The following is an 8,851-nucleotide window of genomic DNA, read 5'->3' on the forward strand; positions in this document are numbered from 1 at the left end:
ATTCTATTGTTCATTTCGGCAGCTGCAAAGGACATTCCTGAATAGCTGGGAATTGACTTGAGGCCCATTTCCAACACACTGCCACAACTTACGACATTTGATTCCTGATGGCAGTGTGCCATAGTTGGAAGCACCGGTTGGTTACCTCTGTTCCTTTCATTTCACAGCACTCATAAACAATGTGTTCACACTGGTTTTTTCCTGCCCACTGTGCAACAACCTCTGCAATATTCATATGAAAGGGTCTCCAATGAAGAGTCCATATGCTCCTTACATGGAGGACAAAATTAAGTACTTTGAGGCATGGGTGTACCCATGGGGGGGCAGGGGGGCAGATGCCCCCCTAGAAGCAAGCTACCCCCCCCCCCCAGCAAAAATGATCGGCGTCCGTTTGGAGTAGACTGGGACTCCAGGGAAGAGCCGAGTAGACCGGGACTCCAGGGTAGAGCCGACAGCTGAACAGAGCTGGGAAATAGCCCTGCAGTTCCTGAAGGGAGTCCTCAGCCCCACCAGAGTAGGTGGAGAGCGGCGGACCTGCTGCTGCTGGAGGTCTCGCCCGCTCGCCTCAGCCTTGGGGGGAGAAGGGCCCCCCGCGCTGGCTTCCTGGCCATGCCGGCTGCCGCCTCTTTCCCTCCCTCAGCCTTGGTTTCTAAGAGAGTTTGAGATCTCTCACACGGCAACCCGGGGGGGGGGAACCCTTCCCCCGACGCCTTTTTGTCCTCGACACCCCCCAAGTCCTTGCCATGGGGCTCCCCGTTTTGCAGGCACAGGCACAGGCTTCCCCACCCCAGTTGAACTGCGTCCCCTCCCTCCCTATTTTTAAAAATATTTTTAAAGAGTCCTCTTCGGGTGTCAAAATCAGTGCCCTCCTCTCCCGCCTTTATTTTTCAAAACCGCTTCCTTAACACTGCGAGGCCGGCAAGGAATCTCCGCCCCCCCCCCCCCCAACACTGAAAGCCGCCACCTTTCCATTTTGGAGATTCTCTCTTATAATTGATCCTCGCACACTTTTTTTTTTTTCTTATTTCATGCTGTCCTGAGAGCAGCTGGCTGCTCACATCGCAGCCATGTCGTCATACCTTCCAGTTTTTTAAATTTGCTATTTGAGAGAGGAGAGATCTCCACTTTGCATGTAAAGAATTTCTCTGAAGGAGACAACTCCTGTTTCTAAAGTAAGTTGAAAGGAGAAGGGTAGCAAGATAGGCTTTAAAGTGCAGAGACTGAAGGAATGTAATCATAGAGTTGAAAGGGACCCCCAAGGGTCATCTAGTCCAACCCGCCACAATGCTATCCTTAATGTTGTTTACATCTCCCCCCCCCCCCTTCACATGGCTTAAAGTCACTTGTAATCAGATTTTGGGGTTGATCCACTGGGGTTGGATCAGTATAAATAGAAGAATGCAATTCTATATAAAGGAGAAATATTCCATGTAAATTGGCACACTTGAATTTAAGCATGCTTTACAGTCAAGGCTGTAGGAATAAACCAATTTAAATGCTTCTATACTGTGTAAAGTTGGGATTTTACCCTCAGGACTGGATTGAAACGAACATTTTGAACAAGTTTTCCTCAAACCCAAGAAAAATGATATTAGTATAAGACATGTAGCTAGAATAAAAATTTATTTATTTTCAAGCAAATCATTGTATAACTATCGTAATAAAGCACTCCTATAATTATACATAATTTTCTTAAATTTTGGTTTCATTCACCTTTTCCGTGCTGAAATGTCACAAGCTGAGCGACCATGGCTTGCCCCCCCCCCAGTTTGGATCCTGGGTACGCCCCTGAAGAACACAATGAAATTCAAAACATTAACAATTTATTGCATGTTTATTCAAAATCCATTAAAAACTATTTGTTTAAGTGATGCAAGAAAATTGATCAGCTTGATCCAGTGACACCAGAGAGAGCCATTTTCTAATAACTCAAGGGCTGTTCCATGGAAAATGCAGCAAGCTTTTCTCCTCCTGCTCTGGACGGTAGGACTCGAACCAATGGCTTCAGGATACAGCAAAGGAGATCAGGACTGAACATTGTTCAACAGAGGAATGGACTCCCCTGTCAGGTGATGGACTCTCTTCCTTGCAGGTTTTAAAGCAGGGATAGATTTCTTTCTTTCTTTCTTTCTTCTTTCTTCTTTCTTTCTTTCTTTCTTTCTTCTTTCTTCTTTCTTTCTTTCTTTCTTTCTTTCTTTCTTTCTTTCTTTCTTTTCTTCTTTTCTTTCTTCCTTCCTTCCTTCCTTCCTTCCTTCCTTCCTTCCTTCCTTCCTTCCTTCCTTCCTTCCTTGTTATGCCCAATCTCAGTCCATATTTCATGGCTGGTTAAATCATCTGCCCCCCTCCTGATTCTCAGCGCCTTCTTCTGCCAGTCTTCAGCCAATGGGGTTGTCCAAATGCAGCAACAATTCCTTCAGGGAGAAGAATCATATGTCTTCGATGATTATGTCATCTGGATGGAAGAAAATGAAAAAGAGAGAGAAAACTCTGTTCAGTCCTGTCTGCTTTTTGTAGCTGGAGTCAGTCTGGGCGCTGCCCTCCAAGGCCAGGTGGGAAAGGCCTGCCAGGCAGGGAGCAGGACCTGCAGGATTCCCAGCAAGAAGACATGGGAGGTGTGTCTTGGGCAAACAAGGGACAAGCAGGGGCGTTCTTAGCCCCTTGGCTGCCGGGGGCGGGAAGCCAAGAGACACCCCTGGGGGGCGGGGCGTGCATGCGTCATGACGTCATGACACATGCGACGGGCGGCGGATTCAGGAGTTTTTGCAGCGCGCAAAGACTCCTGAATCTGCCGCCCGGGCTCCCTTGGCGCAGCGCAAGTCAGGGCAGGGAGAGGGACGGGCCACCTCGCTGGCCCGCCCCTTGCTTCCATGCCGAGCTGCGCCGCTGCAAGGGGGGGCTATTTTCGGCGCTGCTGGGGTGGAGCCGCAGGGGCGGCCAGCGAGGGGGGGTGACACCCCTCCTCGCTGGCTGCCCCTGTGGCTCCCCCCCCCGCAGTGCCGAAAATAACCTAATTTTTTTATTTTTTATTTTTTAAAAATAAAAAATCCCAGTGGGCGGGGCTGGCCCCCCATGTTTCACCCCAACAGGGGTGCTGCCCGGGGCCCCCGCCCCCTCCGCCCCCCCTGCGACGCCCCTGGGGACAAGGAGGTTCACTGTCCCCAAGGTGTGGGGCTTACCTTATTTTAGATTCTTTCGGAAACATGCTAGCTCCAGCCGAATTATTGTATGCTGCAGAGGAAAGAAAAATCTGAGTCAGATGACACCACGAACCTCACTCCACACCAGGAAGGACAGGTCTCCCTATGGTTTGGGCCCAATCCCTTGCCCCAGAGGACCTCCCTGGGCCCTGCAGCCTCCTGGGCAGATGGGGAAGGGCAGCACCAGGAAAGGGGGCAGAAAAAGCCTCTGGCCTCATCCTGACACCCAGGAATACACACTGCATCTTCTGCATTAAAAGTTGCTGGGGGTGTGCTCTTGGGGGGATGGAAGCAATCAAAGAAATGAATACAGGAAGGCAAGATACTTACTCGGAGTTTGGGAAATCTTCGTGAAACGGCCAGCAGCAGGGATATGCTGCTGCCCGCTAACTTCCTTTCATCCTCGCTTCCCAAAAGGCGTAATATCTGAGGTCCTGCAGGAGGAAAGAAATGGGACAGTCAGTTGGGTAAGGGACGGGGGGCAACCCTAAAACCACTCCTGATGCCATCAGGACACTTACAGTAAGAAGCTGGAGGAGGGTGCCAGGATTAGGGGCTTCTAGGAGCAGACCCCCCAGCAGACTCTCGAATGGCCTCTTCAGTTCCTGTGGGAAAAGAGAGAAGAGAGGTTGAGTGCTGGGTAAATCTTGTAAGGGTGTGAGAAGAAGAAAGAGATGAGCAAAGGGAAGTCAGTGCAGAGGACATACCTCTTTGTCCTCCTCCTGTCCCCCAGTACAGCTTCAATTGTCTTGTGCAGGATAGCACTGATAGTAGCGTGGCTGAAATGGGGTCTCATAAAACTGGAGAGAGAAAGGGAAGGGGTTAGACGCTGCCTCCTCCCTTGCCCCCTTCTCCCTCCTGCTTGCTCTTGCCCACCCAGAGCTCCCCCTGGAGTTCTGCCCCCCACCCCCTGCAATCCTGCCCACCCCAAAGACCCCACTCACCTTAGCTGGAGGAGCGCCTCGAAGGCCAGGGCCAGGCTCAGGGGGCGATCCCTGAAGCACTCCAAGTGGCCAAGGATCTTCTGGAAGAGAGCAGAGGAGGAAAGTCAGCTCCTTCCGGGAGTCTCCAGAGGACAGCTCCAACCCCAAACGCCAGCCCCTCTCTGCCCCTCCCTCCCCATGGGGGTCCCTCACACCACCCATCACTCACCAGAATGGCTTTGGCTGTCTCCTCCTTGGAGTACTTCAGGGTTCGGAGCCCCCTGAGCTGAGCTGCCTGGCAATCCTGGATTATCTCCAGCAGATAGATCTGGTCTTCGTCCAGCAGCTGAAATTTAAAAGCCAGGCTGTCAGTTCCTTGTGGGGAGAGGGCTCCTCTGCAGCTGAGAGTGCAGAGTGGGGGGCAAAGAGCCCGGGCAGTGGGGGGGCAGGTCTGAGGGATCCACTCCCTGCTCTCGTTTTATCCAATACTCACCTCTAGGGAAGGGATGGAGAATCCCAGCACATCTGCAAAGAGAAGGACATGGGGACAGGTGAGTTCATCCCTGAGCCCCTGGCAAGGCTTTTCCAAGAGTTTTCTCCTGGATTCCAAGTCCTACCACAGGGGAGGGACACCAATCCTGACCTCCTGCCCCCAGAACATGGCTCCCTAGGGAAGGCTCCCCTTCCTGCTGACAACTGCCCCCTGCCTTGCCCCGCAGCCCAGCCCCCTTCTGGGGTGGTTGCTGGGTGGGGGGTTGGGTTTCCAGACGTTGGCCCTAATGGACCTTGGGTCGGATCCAGCCATCTGGCTCTGTGCATCTTTTTACTAGCAGCCCCCCTAGCCCATTCCTGCCCTCCTTTGTCCCCAAAAGGAGGTCCACTTGCTCACCTGATGGCACAGGCTGTTCTGGGCCTTGCAGGGGGGCCACCCTGTTGCTGCGGCCCATCAGGCGTCTTAAGCACCTGAGCCTAGAAGAGACGAGCAGAGAGAGCGTCTCAGAAGCCATCAGCCCCAATTCTGGGGGGGGGGTTGTGTGTGAGAAGGGGCAACTGGACCAATTCCTGCCATATCTCTGCCATATCTCTGCACGAAGGGATGGCAGAGAGAGAAAGGAGGTCCCAAGTGCTATGGGTTCAAGAGCTGTAGCCTAAGGAAAGACAAGCATTGCCCGCTGTTAAAGGGCTGCTATGCCTCATCTTCTTAGGACAGCCCTGCCCTTCCTGGAGAGGGAAGAGACCCCTAGGAGTGTCCTCCAAGCATCAAGGTGTCCCAGAAGAGGAGCAGAACATGAGGAAGGTGGTGGAGTCTTCCTTGGAGCCAGAGAGACCCCAGGAAGGGGCCAGAAGGCCGATGTTGTAGGGCAGCTGGAGAGATGCACAATCGAGCCAGGCAGAGGTGTAGTGGTTGGAGGGCTGGACTAGGAGGACATGGGAGAGCAGGGTTCGAATCCCCACTCAGCCATGAAGGTCCCTGGTGGACTAGAGAGCTAAAGCTGTGCATGGGAAGCCAGGACTCCCCCCCCCCCCGCCCCCAGGAGACCAAGAGAAAGCAAAGGAATGCTACTTACAGCCTGCACATCTTCTTTATGGAAAATTCCCACCCTCCTATAAACTATCTAACTATCTAAAATCCCCACCCAAGCCTAATTCTGACCCAACCACCACCCCCACCCCCAAACCCAGCCCTAAGCGTAAGCCTAACCCCCCACCCTAACCCTACACTTACCCCTAACTAAACCTCTATAAACAAATATAGATACAAAATGTGCACAATAAAAAATATGAAAATAAAGAACAAAAAATAAAATGAAAAAATGAAAATAAAGAACAAAAAATAAAATGAAATGTAAAATAAAGAACAAAAATAAAATAAAAAGTAAAATAAAAGCGTTAAAATAAAAAGTGAAAAAATAAATAAAATAAAAATAAATAAAATAAAATGAATCAAATAAAAGTAATAAATAAAATAAAATAAAAATAAAAGTACCAAGCAAATCAACACCTCTCCTCGTCTACAACCACCACCACCACCACCTCTCTCCTCTCTTCTCTCTCCTCTCCTCACTACCCACAATGGCTGCCTGCAGGTCAGTGGCTTTTAAGGGAAAAGCAAGAGATGTCACAAAGGAAGGCAGGTTCTTGTCACCGTGGCAACCCCCCCCCCGGACCTGGCCCCTCCTGAGAGATGATGCTTGTTTGTCAGAACTTAGAGGCACCTTCTGTTCCACCTGCAACTGGACTGCATCTTCTCTCGGCAGATTCACGCCAGCATTTCACATCCTTCTTCCTGCAGCCCCATTTCCAAAGGGAGACCATCCCCACATCCTTCAAGGCAGCCTCGGGGTCTCCATAGCACAGGATTGGACCATCTGCTTTGCATGCAGGTCTTCTGTCCTGGGCGGCATCTCCAGGGGGGGGCTGGGAATGTGTGTCCCCCCCCCCATCTGAAACCTGGGAGAGCTGCTGCCAGTCAGTGCAGGCTAGTTGAAGAAGGATATTGAGCAGCTGGAAGGTGAGCAGAGGAGGGTGGCCAGGATGATGAACGGTCTGGAAACCAAGCCTCATGAGGAACAGTTGAGGCAGTTGGAAACCAAGCCTCATGAGGAACGGTTGAGGCAGTTGGAAACCAAGCCTCATGAGGATCGGTTGAGGCAGCTTTTCCATGCTAAAATATCACAACCTGAACGACCATGGCTTGCCCCCCCCCCCTAGTTTTGATCCCGGGTACGGCCCTGCTTTGAGGGACTGAAGCCAGTGTGTGCTGGTCCTAGAGCAGTCCTAGAGCGGGGTGACTATTGTTGAACAAGATCTTCTGAGATTCCCACTTCTTTTAGGAACTCACAATGTCACTTACTATGTCAGGTTCCACTTCCATAGAATGGACGCAATGGCAATGTATTGTACCATTAATCATTTATCTGTATCATGGATCATTTCAGACAATCCTTCAATTATGGGGGTCCCGCTACATGGTTGCTGCAAAAATAGCTGCTGTGGGGTGGAGGCAATGTTAGTCACCACTAATGTGATAGATCTGAAATACCGTAATGAAGAGTAGCGAGCAAAAGCTACCATTCTGGCAAATGTCCTTGCAAACCTGGGTTTCAGTCTGCATGAAATGAATGAGTGAGGAGTGAGTGAAGGAGCTCAGAATTATTGCATATCCTTCTCAGGAGAAATACTGCACTAAGTCAATAGACCCACTGTAATCCAACAGACTTACTGGTAAGTCATGACCAACTTAAGTGCAATGGGCTGGATTCAGCTAAGTTGTGCCAGCAGAAGCCAGTGTAATGAATCCTAAGTAGTCCAACAAGACTTTCTCCCTTCTGCTCCTCCACATGATCCCCATTTCCTCCCCAGATCTCCTTGAGAGGGTTGGAAGAAGTCCTAGACCATGGTGAGGCTGGGACGAGAGGGAATATCTGCAAGAAAAGCTTGCACTGGCAGAACGACCACCTTAGCGTGACGTCAAGTTCTACCCATTGGTTGCAATGGGTTTACTCTATGACTCAATCAGAGATGTCCCATCTTTTATCATGTAAGATTGCCTTTAGAAATCATTGGCCTGACCATAACAATAACATTTGTGGTGAGCATAAACATTGTAATGAAAGCTTGGCATGAATAAGAAACCAAAGAACCGATTGTTGAGAATGATCTAAATAACAATTGACAAAGAAAGTAATTAATCTCTCCCTCTCTTTCTGCCGCCCTCTCTCTAATGCGCTAAAGCTTTGTCATCAATAACATACTCCTAATTAACTGTAAGTTTAAAAGTTTTTTCCCCTACCACATGGGTAAGCAATCTCTCGGAGTAATATAAAGGTTGTCAATTATTCTTTTATGTTCAAAACCCCCTATATTGTACTGCAGGTCAATGAGAAGCCACAAAAGGTGAAAATTGTTCAATACTCATGGCCTAAGGTCTGCAGAAATTTCCATAATATAAAAATGGAATCTGCTGGGACAAGAATGCTAAACTACAACCCTACTCCAGGCGATTGGTGTTATGTTGCTTAGTGTGCCATAAACATTTCTAATGAACCTTTTTTTCAGAGGTGGATTTTAAAAAAGCAAACACACACAGTGTTTGTAATTAAAGCATTATCTCTGCAATAATACTTCACTCATAAAATTAGGCCAGTTTATCAGAGAATGCAGTTTCATGAGGAAAGAATAGACCTTTGGGGGGAAAATATTGGGTGTTTACATAGAATGTATTCCTTCCATTAAATGAACAAAGGGCACCATTTTAGTTTCAGACTAGAAAGTGTGGGAGGTACATTCACAACATGGTTCAAAGGCCTAATCTTCAAGAGAAACTCCCTCCTTCAACACCTGTGTATTTAATGGAATTAAGTCCATGGTTGCATTTTATATTTGCTGGTTTGTTTTGTTTACAAATCTGTGTCCTGCTCTTCAGCCCTGAAGGGTTCTCAGAGTGGCCAACACAGCAATCAATTTAAAACAGCCCATCATTGATATTAAATCAGCAAACCATTAACAAATAAGCTAGGAAGATATTTTTTAAAGCACATTATCAACAGCAGCTAAAAGGCCTTGACAAAAAAAAAAGGTATTCACATGGTGCTTAAAGGATAGCATAATCAGGGCTAGGTGAGCATCCTTTGGTAGGGCATTACAATAATGTAAAAATGCATTATATGGATTGTGAACAGCCTCACTACAGATGGTGAGGTAACCTGTGAAATACTGATGAGTCCTTGA

The sequence above is a fragment of the Lacerta agilis genome, chromosome 5, assembly GCF_009819535.1.
Source record: "Lacerta agilis isolate rLacAgi1 chromosome 5, rLacAgi1.pri, whole genome shotgun sequence".
NCBI lineage: Eukaryota > Metazoa > Chordata > Lepidosauria > Squamata > Lacertidae > Lacerta > Lacerta agilis.